Raw genomic sequence first — 18,415 nt, forward strand, 5'->3', positions numbered from 1 at the left:
ATAGAATTAGATGTTGTTGGCAGTAAATGACTTAGAAAGAACTTACAGGGTTTTTTCGTGGTTTATACCTTTTGAGAGAAGAAAGGGAAAATACAAGAAAGCTGAAACTTTACATGCATGAAAGAGCCGAAGGAGGGATTGATAGATTGCTTTGGGGCAGAGTATTCTGTCATGTTCTGAAACGTTTGGGTCATCCCAGGTCGAGGCAGGAGCAGGACTCCAGCAAGAATAACCCTGGCTATGAGGGAAGAGGTTGGTTTGCTGGACAGTGTTCCTGTATGTGGGTGAAAGGTGTCTTTGCTTAAAAGAAGATAATTTGACTGGATTCTGCCCTGAAGAGTTGCCAAGCTTTATTCATCTCTAGAACTATAGCCTTTAGTAACAACAAAAGAACACTCCTAATATAACAGAGAATTTCAGAAAAAACAGGAGAGAAGAGAAAATGGAAATAAAAGGGAATATGAGATATTTGCTCTTAGGATATTAAAAAAAGCATATATATTTGGGTCCTTAAAAATAAAGTGTTCTAACAGCATTTCATCCTTCACTACCCAAGTCCTTGACTCACTTTCCCTTTGCTGCTTTTCCTTCCTTCTGTCTTTCTCTTCCTTCTTTCTTATTCATCCCTCTTTCCCTTCTACCTTTTGATTTCCCATTTTCTGTTTACCTGGAATTACTGCTAAATCCCTAAAGATGCTGCAAAACCAGCCCAGCAACATCACTGACTTCTTAGGAGAGCCAGTCTTGAGATTGGCCCTAATCCCACATTGTTTGGAGGCTGTTGAACAAGCTGAGCAACCGTAATCCAGTCGCATTGCTCCATTCTCAGTAGAGACTCAATCTACTTGGAGGGATTTATACTTCACTGACCCACTAGGGTCTGTGCGTAAGGCCAAATAATTAATGACAAGGATAGTTACTCTAAAAGGAAGAGAGAATGGTATCTCACTTATCAGATAAATGTGTTTTTGAATTCAGCTTTCTGACCTACTCGGTGTATATGTGACCAGTTGGACAATTGTCCAGAGGCCCCAGGCGGGGGACAGATGCACACCAGTATTTCTGCCATTCAGTTGTTCGGAGAGTTTATGACACATGGGTTTCCTGCGGGCCAGCTAGTAGGCAGCTGACTGTGGGTTAATTAATTTTCTCCACATGGTACTTGCAGAGTGAGGGAATCAGAGAGGCTGTGGTGAATATTGCAGGTGGTGAGCTGTGGGCACCAGAACATTTCCCCTAATTAAAAAAGAAACTATGAAGTTGTGGATCCATACCTTGTGAATGTCCTGGAATATCACAAGGATACCCCACAAGAGAAACACTTGTCAGTCAGGGGGAATTTCAGATCAGTCCTTGTGGACCAAGAGAAGGCAACAACAGCACCATGTAAGTCAGTGATGTCGGAATTTTCCCATCTCGTCACCATCTACCCTGTTCCAACATGGCCCAAGGAATGAAGATCCGGAGAGGGAGAGAGAAAGAACCTTGCAGAAATGGACACATCTGTGTTACCTGGTAGGTCCCTTTGGCCTCGGCAGGGCTTAGGGAAACACTGAATAGGCTGAATATGAGATGGACTTGACACTTGACTGACCTGGACTTGTGAAACCCAGAGTGATACAGTGTTTGGGGTGGTTGCAAGGTGATGTAGAAAATGCGGATGCTGTGGAGTGTGGGTGAAGACAGCCACTGGAGGAGGATGGAGACAGTTTACGTTTGTATCTGCTATGGTCTCAAACTTTGTGTCCCCCAGAAATTTCATATGATGAAATCCCGATTCACATGGTTATGGCATCCGTAGATGAGGCCTTTGTGAGGTGATGGAGTTACAAGAATGGAGCCTCTTCAACGAGATGAGTACTTTTATATATAAGAGACACACAGAGCTCCCGAGCCCTTTTTTAAGAGGAGACTCATTTCACAGAGCAGGCATTAAAAAGCTGTAAATTTCAAAGAAGCTTGCTATAGGATAGATCATTACGACCATCTCAGAGCTTGATGGCATGGATGTGGATTTAGCACCTTTTGAGGATTCGACACGCCAGGATCTCGGTGTACGTGTCAATTTTCCGTGAATCGCTGCGCAGGCAGTGGAACAGGTTATAAAATTCAGAATGATGCCTGTCTTCATCGCTGCACGTCAGGGATGGGAGTCCTGCCCAGAAAATACGAGCCTCGGAGATCTTCCGCTTGACTGGGAAAATAACCTGAATACCCAAAAGATAATGACTTCTTATGCGTTTTACTAGTATTTGATTATCTTTGTCCCTTCTAATTATCAAATTAAGATTTGGGGAAGGCATATGAATATAAAACTCTCTAGATATGGATTTTTGAGCCAGCCTATGAGAAAACTGTTAGGAATCTAAAAAGTAGAAGCATAACTCAAGTTTACTTTTAACTTTCTCTTTTCTTCCTTCCCACTCTCATCCTTTGATTTGAGGAGAACTGAGAAAGAAGACAAGTGGAACTTCAATAGCAGATGTCCTGGGATACTTTGAAGAAAATGCTGATCTTGGGAATTCTGTTCTCTAGTTCTCTTACTCTTGAAAATATTTCAATCCCCTGTGCCCAGGAAGAGGTAAGCTTTTGGTGGAACTGTGTGCAATGCAGGGAAGGCTGCACATGTCAAAAATTGCAGTGAAATTCTGATTCCTTTACAGTAGAATCTAGCAGTATGAATGACTAGGCTCCTGCTTTATGTAGTAGCAGTCTAGAATATAGAAGTCACGAATCTTTTTCTTGCAAGTTGAGATATTTCAAAACTCCTTACGCATTACAGAGGTCACCTCTTTCATTCATGAACAAAGTAAGAAAGCCATCTGCAGGATTCTCACCTGGCTGAATTACATCTCTATGAATGCTTGAAGTTTGTTTGATTTTTTTCTCATTCTCTTTGGTGCTTGATATGATAGTATCTGAGACTTCTTTCAAACTCGGCAGCTCTTTGACTAGATGATACAGAGGTCTATTTCAAGAGTATAGTAACATTAGTATGAACTTACTAAGGTCTTCATTCTAAGCAACCATAGGAAACAGTCTCATTAAAATAATCATAATTCAGGGGATTTGGTAACATGTGATCTTTGCTCAGAGCAGCTGACCTAAAAAACTTTTGGTTATTCCTATGTGTATGCAGAGATTTTTGAAGGTAGTAGAAGTTGCAAAGTATAAAATGTAAGCTATTAGTTCACACTTCACTGAATTATTAAAAATCTAGGTTATTTTAGGAACTAATTCTTCTGATGTGTTCTAATTTATAACATGAAGAATTTTCTTTTTTCCTCTGAAATTCTACCACCCATTCAGTGAGTTCTTTTATGTTTCTATATTTGCATGAGAAATATCTAAGTATTTTATGGCAAGTCAGTATGTGCCTGCAGCACCTGACCCAGGAAAGAGGGATTCTACCTGTGCCCATATCATTATCACCCAGTGATTCATTCATAGTAGTGAATCAGATGAGTCATTCATATTGATTTTTGATCGGTAATTTGTTTTATGATATTACAACAAAGAGACAATGAAGTAGACATGACATTCCTAAACAGGCTTTCTTTCCTCAGTTGATCCCAATACCAGCCCCTATGCTGATATCAGAACAGTCTGTTTGGTTGACATGTGTCCGGGCACAACATGGCACAGCGTTGTGTTTAGTAACAGCATCAGTGGGATTCACAATGGAGGGTTTTCCCACCTAGTTCACTACTACTATGAAAATTGAGCATGAACATCCCGGGGGCTGAAGATCTCTAATTAATATGCTTGATTTCTTTACAGCCATGAATTGTTTTTGTGGTAAAGAACAGAGAATAGGATTAAATATAGTAATGTACATAAAGTGCTTAGTAAAATCTGTAGCCCTGTAGTAAATCTCAATCAACTTTAAATTTAAGCTTCTTGAAAAATCCCTCGTCCTCCTCTTTGACCTTTTTTCCTTTACTTGATCATCCTCATTATTAATGAGCTTAACAGAGGAAAAGAATGCTGGTGTCATTAAGAAAGTTGTAGAGAGAGAAGATAGTATTTTAAGGAGGGATGCATGTGAAAATATTTTAAAAAATGTTAGGACAAAGGACGATGCAGGAAATCAGAAAGGAGAGATTATAATGATGAAAATTTGGAGCTGCCATAAATGACTGAGGCTTAATATGTAAACTGTGTTGTCCTCAGAACAAGGCAATTGTTGCTGCCATGAGAAGCAAAGCAATGTTTTATAGGCCATTGTGGGGGAGACTTACAAATTAAGAAGAAAAGGTGACAGAAGAGTCATTGAGAATGACGAAAGAAGGAGTTGTCAGAAAAGTAGAAGCAGAATCAGGAGAGCCTTGAAAGGCAGACGCGATGGCTCGGGTGGTGCAGTATAGGACTTCCACGTAGGAGTCACTAGTAACAGAGAGTATTCAAAACTGGGGTGTGTTTCTTACGTATTCATGAATTTTGCAATCTTCCATTTTACTCAAGGATGTTCCCATTCATTTCCTGTTTTCGTAGAGTATAATAGCTGCAATCCCATGTCTAATGCATTGGTTGAACTAAAGTTGTCTGCATGGACAATTTATAAATCTGTTATTTATTTTACTACTACAGATCTTTAGCTATCCCTTGATTTCACTCATGCTTCGTCAACTGCAAAATATAATTTCTCTTCAGTTGCTACGGTTCCTCCACATTTTTCTGCATGAACAGATACCATTCCCTCTAATAATCTGAAGCCTGGTAACCTACATACTGTCTCATCTGATCCAGTGAAAAACCCAAGTGAAAGACTCACGTTCATCTGTCGGGCTTGTTCTCTTTCCTCAGGGGTATGGAGGGAATTGGTGTGGCAGCTCTCGCTGGCATTGATATGGTACAGTTTGCCCTGGGCATACTGTTTATCCTGAAAATGATCAGGCAATTAGTTAGGGTTGTTGGGCATTCAGTAGATGAACTGATTACCAGAACATTATTAACATGTTTGATAGATGTGTAATTTTTTTAACGGGGGTGGGGCATCACAAAATTTGAAAGTCATTCTTTTCCTACGTTTTCTCTACATTGTCTCTATAAAAATGATTTTACGTCTAACTTTTCTAAGTTCAAACTTTTCCCTTCTCTGTTTTATAATCTTTTCTTTAAATTTTTTAGTATTTGAACCAAAAATAGTACATATGTACAAGTATTTGGTGCTTCCCAGGTGACGGTAGTGGTAAAGAACATTCCTGCCAATGCAGGAGATATAAGAAGACTCAGGTTTGAACCCTAGGTGAGGAGCATCCCTTGCAAGAGGGTACAGCAGCATACTACAGTATTCTTGCCTGGCAAATCCTATGGACAGAGGGGCCTGTTGTGCTACAGTCAGTAAGGTTGCAAAGAGTTGGACACAACTGAAGTGACTTAGAATGCATGCATGCACCTATATTTAACCATTTAATCTCTTGCTTACTGTGGGTTGGAGCCAATACATTACCTTATAAGGAGTTACACAGTTATGACTCTGACTTATCTCTGAATCCGCACACCAAAAGGCTTAGTGTTCATCCCAGGTGCAGAATACAATGTTGTTTATGGCAACAAAATGGTACATCAGAAAAACATGATATAAAGTTATAGGAAATACTAAGCAATGGAATGAGAATAATAAGAATAGAAAAATCTGGCTAACACATTAATAGAGGAAAACTAATCTTTAGTGAAAATTATGAACATTTAAAGAGATTACTTGGAAGAGTTGGGGAAAAAAAAAGACAGTCAAAAATGGAGGATGAAACAAAAGCTAGTGAGTAAAAAGAACCCCGTGAATTTAATAGAAACCTTTAGCACTGCTTTTTATTAGTTGTCTGCTCTACTGTGTGCTCTTTGATTGACCTAAAAGAACTAACATACAACTTTCAAATACCTTCATTAGAAAGAGAATAATTGTTTCCATTTGTAAACTCCCCTTCTACTGTAGCTCTAAACATATTCACTGCAAATCTTAAAAAAATAATTTTTAGCTTTAAGAAAAACTACCATTATTCGTTTTTCTGATTAGGATTCAGCTTTGTTTAACATGTTCCATCCACCCAGTTCACTGCAGAGCAGTTCTCATTTATTGGCCATTTACTCTGAGCCTGGAGAAGAAAGCCTAGAAAGACACTGAAGGACCAGAAAATCAACATGCTTCCTTTTCCCCAGTCCCGCCTAAAAGTGTTTTATGTCAGCTAGTATCATGGACTGAATGTGTGTTCTTCAAATTCATGTGTTAGAGCCCTTACTGCAAAAGTACTGTGTTTTGAAAAGGGTTCCAACCTCTGGGACCCCATGGACTGTAGCTCACCAGACTCTTGTGTCCATGGGATTTCTCAGGCAAGAACACTGGAGTGGCTGGCCGTTCCCTTCTCCAGGGAATCTTCCAGACCCTGGGATAGAAACCAGGTCTCTCATATTGCAGGCAGTTTCTTTGCCATCTGAGACACCAGCAAAGCCCCATTAAGGTTAAATGAGCTCTTAGGGTGGAACACTGATACAATAGTTTAAGTGTCTTCATGAAGCGAAACACCAGAGAATTTTCTCTTTGGTCTCTGTGTCTTTTCCTCTGTCTCTCTTCCCCACCCCCCATCCTGTGTGAGGACACACGGAGAAGCCCGTCTTGGAAGAAAGAGTTCTTACCCAAACCTGACCTTCGGACACTCTGATCTGGATTTCTAGCCCCCAGAACTGGGAGGAAATAAATTTCTGTTGTTTATTCCACTGAGTCAAATGTATTCCTTTATGGCATTCCTAGCTGACAAATACAAAATCATTTATTTTGGAAATTTAAAAAAGAAAATGAATGATAGGAAATTGAAAAACTTATTGCACTTCTTAGGATTCTTTGAGATTTCACAAAACTGATCCTTTCTTCGATCTCCACATCTTATGAGCTGACGGCTTCTTTGACTTGGAGAGTGTGTTATTTGAAGTTTGGCTGGATGCAGCCTTCTTGTTTAAAGGATAGTACAGCCCAGTCACTTAGGTTCAGGTACCTTCTGGGAGCCTGGTGGGCTACAGTCCATGGGGCCACAAGAGTGAGACACAACTTAGGAATGAAACCACCACCACCACAGTACTTACAAACTCACTGAACATTATTGCGGAAAGGTTATGGATGTCATGGGCCAGCCAGGGGGCATTGATAAACAGGTCTGTAAGGGATTTCAGGGGGATGTCAAAAACGTCAGGACTGCAGGATTGGCATACGTTGTCTTGGCACAAGAGCAGGTTTGACATGACCAGCAGCAGGAGCAGGCAGGACCCTGCTTAAATAAAAACATGAGCCATTCTGAGAAGATCTAGTCACCTGAGGTTATCAAATCCATCCTGTAGAGGGAAGCCTTCTCTCTCCCTGTTGCTCTGAGCAGGAGTTGGTGCTGTAGTAGCTGGGGTGGGGAAGAAGCAGCGCTTTCTGTGTAAATTTAGATGGATGATGATATTTGCACAGATAGATAGTTGGAGAAATAGATTACTCTCTGCATTTTTGTATTGCTCCCAGAAGTACTTCTGTGCTCTGCAAACATTTGGAACTTAATTCTGAGCCAGAGTGTTTAGGCCATTCTTTTATTTTTTTTATTTTTTTTTGTTTTCTTTTTTTTTTTTTTTTATAAATTTTTTAATTTTAGTTGGGGGCTAATTACTTTACAATATTGTAATAGTTTTTGCCATACATTGACATGAATCAGCCATGGGTTTACATGTGTTCCCCTTCCTGGACCCCCACCCACCTCCCTCCCCATCCCATCCCTCTGGGTCATCCCATTGCCCCGGCCCTGAGCCCTTGTCTCATGCATCGAACATGGAATGGTGTTCTGTTTCACATATGATAATATACATGTTTCAATGCTATTCTCCCAGAACGTCCCACCCTCACCTTCTCCCTCAGAGTCCATAAAATTTTTCTATGCATCTGTGTCTCTTATTCTGTCTCGCATATAGGGTTATCGTTACCATCTTTCAAATTCCATATATATGCATTCGTATACTGTATTGTTGTTTTTCTTTCTGGCTTACTTCACTCTGTATAATGGGCTCCAGTTTCATCCATCTCAGTAGAACCGATTCAAATGTATTTTTTTTAATGGCTGAGTAATATTCCATTGTGTATATGTACCACAGCTTCCTTATCCATTCGTCTGCTGATGGACATCTAGGTTGCTTCCATGTCCTGGCTATTGTAAACAGTGCTGCGATGAACATTGGGGTACACGCGTCTCTTTCAATTCTGGTTTCCTCGGTGTATATGCCCAGCAGTGGGATTGCTGGGTCATATGGCAGTTCTATTCCCAGTTTTTTAAGGAATCTCCACATTGTTCTCCATAGTGGCTGTACTAGTTTGCATTCCCACCAACAGTGTAAGAGGGTTCCCTTTTCTCCACACCCTCTCCAGCATTTATTGCTTGTAGACTTTTGGATAGCAGCCATTCTGACTGGTGTGAAATGATACCTCATTGTGGTTTTGATTTGCATTTCTCTAATAATGAGTGATGTTGAGCACCTTTTCATGTGTTTGTTAGCCATCTGTATGTCTTCTTTGGAGAAATGTCTGTTTAGTTCTTTGGCCCATTTTTTGATTGGGTCGTTTATTTTTCTGGAATTCAGCTGCAGAAGTTGCTTGTATATTTTTGAGATTAATTGTTTGTCTGTTGCTTCGTTTGCTATTATTTTCTCCCATTCTGAAGGCTGTCTTTTCACCTTGCTTATAGTTTCCTTTGTTGTGCAAAAGCTTTTAATTTTAATTAGGTCCCATTTGTTTATTTTTGCTTTTATTTCCAATATTCTGGGAGGTGGGTCATGGAGGATCCTGCTGTGATTTATGTCGGAGAGTGTTTTGCCTATGTTTTCCTCTAGGAGTTTTATAGTTTCTGGTCTTACATTTAGATCTTTAATCCATTTTGAGTTTATTTTTGTGTACGGTGTTAGGAAGTGTTCTAGTTTCATTCTTTTACAAGTGGTTGACCAGTTTTCCCAGCACCACTTGTTAAAGAGATTGTCTTTTCTCCATTGTATATTCTTGCCTCCTTTGTCGAAGATAAGGTGTCCATATGTGCGTGGGTTTATCTCTGGGCTTTCTATTTTGTTCCATTGATCTATATTTCTATCTTTGTTCCAGTACCATACTGTCTTGATGACTGTGGCTTTGTAGTAGAGCCTGAAGTCAGGCAGGTTGATTCCTCCAGTTCCATTCTTCTTCCTCAAGATTGCTTTGGCTATTCGAGGTTTCTTATATTTCCATACAAATTGTGAGATGATTTGTTCTAGTTCTGTGAAAAGTACCATTGGAAGCTTGATAGGGATTGCATTGAATCTATAGATTGCTTTGGGTAGTATACTCATTTTCACTATATTAATTCTTCCAATCCATGAACACGGTATATTTCTCCATCTGTTTGTGTCCTCTTTGATTTCTTTCATCAGTGTTTTATAGTTTTCTATATATAAGTCTTTTATTTCTTTAGGTAGATATATTCCTAAGTATTTTATTCTTTTTGTTGCAATGGTGAATGGTATTGTTTCCTTAATTTCTCTTTCTGTTTTCTCATTATTGGAGTATAGGAATGCAAGGGATTTCTGTGTGTTAATTTTATATCCTGCAACTTTACTATATTCATTGATCAACTCTAGTAATTTTCTAGTAGAGTCTTTAGGGTTTTCTATGTAGAGGATCATGTCATCTGCAAACAGTGAGAGTTTTACTTCTTCTTTTCCTATCTATATTCCTTTTATTTCTTTTTCAGCTCTGATTCCTGTGGCCAAAACTTCCAAAACTATGTTGAATAGTAGTGGTGAAAGTGGGCATCCTTGCCTTGTTCCTGACTTTAGGGGAAATGCTTTCAATTTTTCACCATTGAGGATAATGTTTGCTGTGGGTTTGTCATATATAGCTTTTATTATGTTGAGATATGTTCCTTCTATTCCTACTTTCTGGAGGGTTTTTATCATAAATGGATGCTGAATTTTGTCAAAGGCTTTTTCTGCATCTATTGAGATAACCATATGGTTTTTTTCTTTCAATTTGTTAATGTGGTGTATTACATTGATTGATTTGTGGATGTTAAAAAAACCTTGCATTCCTGGGATAAAGCCCACTTGGTCATGATGTATGATCTTTTTAATATGATGTTGGATTCTGTTTGCTAGAATTTTATTAAGGATTTTTGCATCTATGTTCATCAGTGATATTGGCCTGTAGTTTTCCTTTTTTGTGACATCTTTGTCTGGTTTTGGAATTAGGGTGATGGTGGCCTCATAGAATGAGTTTGGAAGTTTACCATCTTCTGCAATTTTCTGGAAGAGTTTGAGTAGTATAGGTGTTAGCTCTTCTCTAAATTTTTGGTAGAATTCCGCTGTGAAGCCGTCTGGTCCTGGGCTTTTGTTTGCTGGAAGATTTCTGATTACAGTTTCGATTTCCGTGCTTGTGATGGGTCTGTTAAGATCTTCTATTTCTTCCTGGTTCAGTTTTGGAAAGTTATACTTTTCTAAGAATTTGTCAATTTCTTCCAAGTTGTCCATTTTATTGGCATATAGCTGTTGGTAGTAGTCTCTTATGATCCTTTGTATTTCTGTGGAGTCTGTTGTGATCTCTCCATTTTCATTTCTAATTTTGTTGATCTGATTCTTCTCCCTTTGTTTCTTGATGAGTCTGGCTAATGGCTTGTCAATTTTGTTTATCTTCTCGAAAAAACAGCTTTTAGTTTTGTTGATTTTTGCTATGGTCTCTTTTGTTTCTTTTGCATTTATTTCTGCCCTAATTTTTAAGATTTCTTTCCTTCTACTGACCCTGGGGTTTTTCATTTCTTCCTTCTCTAGTTGCTTTAGGTGTAGAGTTAGTTGATTTATTTGATTTTTTTCTTGTTTCTTGAGGTACGCCTGTATTGCTATGAACCTTCCCCTTAGTATTGCTTTTACAGTGTCCCATAGGTTTTGGGTTGTTGTGTTTTCATTTTCATTCGTTTCTATGCATAATTTTATTTCTTTTTTAATTTCTTCTGTGATTTGTTGGTTATTCAGAAGCGTGTTGTTTAGCCTCCATATGTTGGCATTTTTAATAGTTTTTTTCCTGTAATTGAGGTCTAATCTTACTGCATTGTGGTCAGAGAAGATGGCTGGGATGATTTCAATTTTTTTGAATTTACCAAGGCTAGATTTATGGCCCAGGATGTGATCTATCCTGGAGAAGGTTCCATGTGCACTTGAGAAAAAGGTAAAATTGATTTTTGGGGGGTGGAAAGTCCTGTAAATATCAATTAAATCTAATTTGTCTATTGTATCATCTAAAGTTTGTGTTTCCTTGTTAATTTTCTGTTTAGTTGATCTATCCATATGCGTAAGTGGAGTATTAAAGTCTCCCACTATTATTGTGTTATTGTTAATTTCCCCTTTCATACTTGTTAGTATTTGCCTTATATATTGTGGTGCTCCTATGTTGGGTGCATATATATTTATGATTGTTACGTCTTCTTCTTGGATTGATCCTTTGATCTTTATGTAGTGTCCTTCTTTGTCCCTTTTCACATCCTTTATTTTAAAGTCTATTTTATCTGAAATGAGTATTGCGACTCCTGCTTTCTTTTGGTCTCCGTTTGCATGAAATATGTTTTTCCATCCCTTCACTTTCAGCCTGTGTGTGTCCCTAGTTTTGAGGTGGGTCTCTTGTAGACAGCATAGATAGGGGTCTTGTTTTTGTATCCATTCAGCAAGCCTTTGTCTTTTGGTTGGGGCATTCAACCCATTTACATTTAAGGTAATTATTGATAAGTATGATCCCGTTGCCATTTACTTTGTTGTTTTGAGTTCGTGTTGAAACATCCTTTCTGTGTTTCCTGTTTAGAGAAGATCCTTTAGCATTTGTTGGAGAGCTGGTTTGGTGGTGCTGAATTCCCTCAGCTCTCGCTTGTCTGTAAAGCTTTTGAATTCTCCTTCATATCTGAATGAGATCCTTGCTGGGTACAGTAATCTGGGTTGTATATTATTCTCTTTCATTACTTTAAGTATGTCCTGCCATTCCCTTCTAGCCTGAAGGGTTTCTATTGAAAGATCAGCTGTTATCCTTATGGGGATCCCCTTGTGTGTTATTTGTTGTTTTTCCCTTGCTGCTTTTAATATTTGTTCTTTGTGTTTGATCTTTGTTAATTTGATTAATATGTGTCTTGGGGTGTTTCGCCTTGGGTTTATCCTGTTTGGAACTCTCTGGGTTTCTTGGACTTCTGTGACTATTTCTTTCCTCATTTTAGGGAAATTTTCAACTATTATCTCCTCGAGTATTTTTTCATGGCCTTTCCTTTTATCTTCTTCTTCTGGGACTCCTATGATTCGAATGTTGGGGCGTTTCATATTGTCCCAGAGGTCCCGGAGGTTTTCCTCATTTCTTTTGATTCTTTTTTCTTTTTTCCTCTCTGCTTCGTTTATTTCCATCATTCTATCTTCTACCTCACTTATCCTATCTTCTGCCTCCGTTATTCTACTGTTGGTTCCCTCCAGAGTGTCTTTTATCTCCTTTATTTCATTATTCATTCTATATTGACTCCTTTTTATTTCTTCTAAGTCCTTGATAAACATTTCTTGCATCTTCTCAATCTTTGTCTCCAGACTATTTATCTGTAACTCCATTTTGCTTTCAAGATTTTGGATCATTTTTATTATCATTATTCTAAATTCTTTTTCAGATAGATTCCCTATCTCCTCCTCTTTTGTTTGGCTTTGTGGGCATTTCTCATTTTCCTTTACTTGCTGAGTATTTCTCTGCCTTTTCATCTTGTTTAGATTGCTGCGTTAGGCGTGGCCCTTCTGTATTCTGGTAGTATGAAGTTCCTCTTTATTGTGGAGGTTCCTCACTGCGGTTGGGGTTGGACAGGTGGCTTGTCAAGGCTTCCTGGTTGGGGGTGCTTGTGTCGGTGTTCTGGTGGGTGGAGCTGGATTTCTGCTCTCTAGAGTGCAATGGAGTGACCAGTATTAATTTTTGAGATGTCTATGGATTTGGTGTGCCTCTGGGCAGCCTGTATATTGATGCTCAGGTCTATGTTCCTGCGTTGCTGGAGAATTTGCGTGGTATGTCTTGCTCTGGAACTTATTGGCTCTTGGGTTGGAGCTTGGTTTCAGTGTATATATGGAGGCTATTGGATGGTCTCTTATTAATTAATGTTTCCCCTGGCTTTCAGTCTTATTCTTGCAGTAGCCTCAAGACTTCTCCTTCCGTACAGCCTCAATAATAAAACTTTTAGGTTAATGGTGAAAAGATTCTCCACAGTGAGGGATACCCAGAAAGGTTCACTGAGTTACATGGAGAGATGAGGTGGGGTGGGGGGTGTTGAGGTGACCAGGAGGGGAAGAGGGGAATTCAAATGTGGAGAGAGCAATCTATCCAGTAAGCACTTCCCTCTGTGCTTTCCACAGTTTGGAACCCTCAGAGTGGTCACAGAGATACATAGAGAGGGGGGAGGAAGGTAATAGAGGTGAGCATGAGTAGAAAGGGAGGAATCAAGAGGGGAGAGAGAGATCTGGGCAGTATCCTGTTCCTGAAGTGTTCTCCGGTAGCCAGATCACCCTCAGAGATTCACAGAATTGGGTTGAGAAGAGAAGGAGGAGGGTGGGAGATAGAGGTTCCCTGGGGGAGAAGAAAGAGCATCAATAGGGGGAGAGAGTAATCAGGCCAGTGATAACACTCCTGAGTAAAAATGGGTCCTAAAGATTGGGTTCTTAAATGTACAAAATTGATATCAAATATGTAAAACAAAGATTAAAAATCTAGAGTAGAGGTTAGACTCTTATAAAACTTACAATATAAAAAAAAAGAAAAAAGGAAACAGTGTAAAAAGAAAAAAAAACAGTAAAACAATAAAAAAAGAAACAGTAAAAAAAAGTAAAACAGGAAAAAAAACATTAAAAAAAGAAAACACAAAAGGTATAAGATATATGTATGTAGTTTACTTCAAAAATAGGGTTTTTTTTTTTTGCAAGTTAATAGTGGGTTATGAAAATGAAAGTTAAAGGTGTAATAGAGGACTTGAAGAAAAAGGAAAGAAGAGAAAAAAAATTTTTTTTAATTAAAAAAAAATAATAATAGTAAAAAAATATATATCCCGGACTTTCTCTGGAGCTGTTGTGAGCAGTGTGGGATCTGCTCAGTTTCAGATAGATCCTTATTCCTGCTTATACTTTTCAAGATCTATAGGTCCTTTTCAATGCAGTCGGTATTAACTACAGGGATTTTAATCTGTTGGCCTGTCCCTTCCAAAGCGCTTCCCTCTGTTTATTTGGCTTCTGTTTGGAGATCTCTTCAGTATCTAATTTCCGCCCTGCAACAAAGCGGTGGAGGTGATCTCTTTAGGTTCGCTTGTTCAATCGTGCTGTGGGGAGGAGGGAACACTGCAAATCTGGCGTGTGTGTGGTAAGCTCGCAGTGTCTGGGCCGCACTGGGTTCGCCCCCGCTCACGGCGTGTGTGCTTTCCCCGTCTACGCTGCTCAGGCTTCAGGTTACTCGGCCGGGGAGCGGGCCCTGAGCTGCGTGCACTTCCCAGGTCTAAGCCGCTCAGGTTCAGGCTCCCGGTTACTCCACAAAGGCGCAGACTCGGTTTCGCCCGCGGCTTGTGCCGTTCCCGGTCGGAGCTGCTCAGGCGGCCAGGAGTTTGGCGAGCGCGCTCTCCCCTGTTGGGGCGGTGCGGCTTATCACCTCCCTGGTCCCCGCCTCGGTTTACGGGCGCGCCCGGCTCCGGTGTGCTTTGTGTCGGTTCTGGGGAGCTGGTCTCTGGCTGCGACCCTCCCGGCGGCTGTCGACCCTCCGGGATCTCAGGCAGTCTTTGCTTAGAAACTGGGAGCCTGTTTGCAGTTTGGTAGGGGGTGCCCTCTCTGGAGCCGAGCTTGCCCCTTTCCGGCTCTGGCGGGCCCCGCCTGCCCGCTGTGTCCGGCGGGGGATGGGGCGGTCCGCAGCCGGCTAGGTCTCCTCTGTTATCGCTCAGTCCTTTGTTCTGTGAGCGGGCCGGCAGTGCCTTAGAGTTGGGCTTTTCGCGGGATAGTTCTCTCTCTCTGGCTGTCCCACAGTTTAGGTTACTATCTCACGTTAGCTCCCTCAGATTGCCCTCGGGGCACTCGGGCCCGGTCCTTACCCTAGGCAGTGCCGCCCGCTCCTCTCCATTCAGCCCCCACTTGCTGGTGGCGGAGGATGCGAGCGTCTGGGGTTCTTTGCTGGGAGTTGCTTTAGGCACGTAATCTGTGGATTTTATTTATTTTTTCCTCCCAGTTACGTTGCCCTCCGAGATAAGAAATCTTCCCCCACACCCGCCGGTGAGAGGGTTTCCTGGTGCTTGGAAATTCCTCCTCTTTTAGGACTCCCTCCCCGGGACGGGTCTCCGTCTCTAACTCTTTTGTCTCTCTTTTTATCTTTTATAATTTCTCCTACCTCTTTTGAAGATAATGCTCTGTCTTTGTGGAAGCCTGACGTCCTCTGCCAGCCATCAGAAGTAGTTTTGTGAAGTTTGGTCAGCGTTCAGATGTTCTTTCGATAAACTTGTGGAGGAGAGAGTGGTCTCCCCGTCCTATTCCTCCGCCATCTTCTGTGAAGGCAATTTTCTAGGCCATTCTTTTAAAACAGTTTCATGTTGAGACTCTGCAGACTCTGAGCAGCGAGGCCCTCCAGGAGTTTGTAATTTTTTCACTCTACAATGACTAATGCTTGAATTTTAGACACTGAAATGACAAGAAGTGTACAGTTGATCTGTGTGGTTTACCAAAATGCTGGGGTAAGAGTAAACACATGACTGACTGATCGCTTCTTGAGTACAAAGAGAATATTAAGAGAAAAAGGATACTGTACCTTGGATCTGCTAGCTCACCTTAGTAACCCCATGCATGTCTTTGATACTTTCCCAAAAACTTTAAAACATTTAAAAATTTGTGTTTCATAGTAACCATATGAGATAGCCTTAATCTTCACTATGACCATCAAGTTATGTTAACGAAGATGGGATTACTTGGAGAGGGCAAGTAATTTTCCCCAGGTCCCATTATTAGCAGATGGAGGTGACTGGGCACCAATACAGTCATCTGTTCACTTCCTGATGTCACATCACACATGCCTGTGGGCTCTCGGTCTGCATGTGTGTAACCAGGACCACATCAGGACCTGTGATGGCTCTGCTTGCAGAGAAAAACATTTTGTTTTGACTGCAAAACCGCAGTGACCCTAGAACATTGGTTTTATCCACTTGTTCTGCTCTGTCTATAAAACACTCACTGTTTAAGTCTTTGACGATTATCAGTGTTGGAGCCTGGTTCTCCTGACTAGCCTTTCTTGTAGGCACCTTGACAGCTCTTCTACTTGTATACATCTTTAATCTTCTCATTATGTTTGTTTCTTCTAGAAAATAGCAAATAAATCTCCAAATGGTAATACAAGAATATTACCTGGTTAGTACCCAAGACAACGTCATTGGATCTGCAAACAAGGCCTGCCCTTTCCTGACTTTGACTTTTTAGAGACAAAATTTATCTGTCTGGTCAAGAGTATATCCTGACAACCCATGGGGCTTAGTGTTTGAACCATCTCCAAACATCTCCTCTTTGATAGTAGAACTAGACTTCCATGTTTCTGTGATGTTTTGTGATATTTCAGAAATTATTCCTGGCCCCACCTTTGGCCAACACAGGCATAAAATCATAGACTGTTGCAAGTGTGATTTTAATATTACTTTTTCTGTCCATCCTTTGTAAGGAAGCAGAAGTTAAGACTGAAGTGAGGAAGAATTGAGTTTGGACAAGAGAACTGATAAAATAGAGATTTTTTCCTCCTGAAAGAGATCTGAGCATGACTCTGTTTCCAATTTACCAGAAGAGTGATAACTTAATTAATGATAAGATATCAGCGTTTACTAGGTGTTCTCTGCTCTTAGTTAGTTTAAAGGGGCATGGTATCTAAGAATAAAATGGTTCTTTAAAATTAGGTGATGAAAATAAAAGAAGTGTTTCTCAAAAAGAAGACATGTAAGTTGGAAAAATTTGGGACTATCTCTCTCATCAACTACAGAGCTTATTTTGACAGGCAAGGAGAATAATAGCTTGTATAACATAGACATATTTATGCACATATATTTCTGTGAATGGGCAGAGGTTCATGACATTGTACAGGAGATGGGGATCAAGACCATCCTCATGGAAAAGAAATGCAAAAAAGCAAAATGGCTGTCTGAGGAGGCCTAACAGATTGCTGTGAAAAGAAGAGAAGTGAAAAGCAAAGGAGAAAAGGAAAGATATTCCCATTTGAATGCAGAGTTCCAAAGAATAGCAAGGAGAAATAGGAAAGCCTTCCTCAGTGATCAATGCAAAGAAATAGAGGAAAACAACAGAATAGGAAGGACTAGAGATCTCTTCAAGAAAATTAGAGATACCAATGGAAAATGTATGCAAAGATGGGCTCGATAAAGGACAGAAATGATATGGACCCAACAGAAGCAGAATATATTAATAAGAGATGGCAAGAATACACAGAAGAACTGTACAAAAAAGATCTTCATGACCCAGATAATCATGATGGTGTGATCACATCTAGAGCCAGACATCCTGGAATGTGAAGTCAAGTGGGCCTTAGAAAGCATCACTACAAACAAAGCTAGTGGAAGTGATGGAATTCCAGTTGAGCTATTTCAAATCCTGAAAGATGATGCTGTGAAAGTGGTGCACTCGATATGCCAACAAATATGGAAAACTCAGCAGTGGCCACAGGACTGGAAAAGTTCAGTTTTCATTCCAATCCCAAAGAAAGGCAATGCCAAAGAATGCTCAAACTACTCCACAATTGCACTCATTTCACATGCTAGTAAAGTTATGCTCAGAATTCCGCAAGCCAGGCTTCAGCAATAGATGAACCATGAACTTCCAGATGTTCAAGCTGGTTTTAGAAAAGGCAGAGGAACCAGAGATCAAATTGCCAACTTCCGTTGGATCATCAAAAAAGCAAGAGAGTTCCAGAAAAGCATCTATTTCTGTTTTATTGACTATGCCAAAACTTATGATTGTTTGGATCACAATAAAGTGTGGAAAATTCTGAAAGAAATGGGAACACCAGACAACCTGACCTGTCTCTTGAGAAACACGTATGCAGGTCAGGAAGCAACAGTTAGAACTGAACATAAAACAACAGACTGGTTCCAAATAGGAAAAGGAATACGTCAAGGCTGTATATTGTCACCCTGCTTATTTAACTTATATGCAGAGTACATCATGAGAAATGCTGGGCTGGAGGAAGCACAAGCTGGAATCAAGATTGCTGGGAGAAATATCAATAACCTCAGATATGCAGATGACACCACCCTTATGACAGAAAGTGAAGAGGAACTAAAAAGCCTCTTGATGAAGGTGAAAGAGGAGAATGAAAAAGTTGACTTAAAGTGCAACATTAAGAAAACTAAGATCATGGCATCTGGTTCTA

The 18,415-nt window shown here is 40.2% G+C and overlaps 1 protein-coding gene across 2 annotated transcripts in view; it reads right to left on the minus strand.

The window, feature by feature from the left end:
- Positions 1-18,415, minus strand: part of LOC145516217 (placental prolactin-related protein 4-like) — a 63,956-nt gene that overhangs the window by 14,507 nt on the left and 31,034 nt on the right. The window contains exons 1-2 of one of the 2 annotated variants that reach the window (XM_081517324.1): positions 15,392-15,678; positions 4,775-4,882 (exon numbers count right to left, since the gene is read on the minus strand). The gene's annotated coding sequence lies outside the window, so the exon portion shown is untranslated. Of the gene's footprint in view, positions 1-4,774; positions 4,883-15,391; positions 15,679-18,415 lie in introns of those variants that run through there. The other variant, XM_081517323.1, reaches the window with a different exon arrangement.

Source organism: Giraffa tippelskirchi, chromosome 8 (assembly GCF_054371585.1).
Source record: "Giraffa tippelskirchi isolate mGirTip1 chromosome 8, T2T-mGirTip1v1.2.pri, whole genome shotgun sequence".
In the NCBI taxonomy this organism is placed as follows: domain Eukaryota; kingdom Metazoa; phylum Chordata; class Mammalia; order Artiodactyla; family Giraffidae; genus Giraffa; species Giraffa tippelskirchi.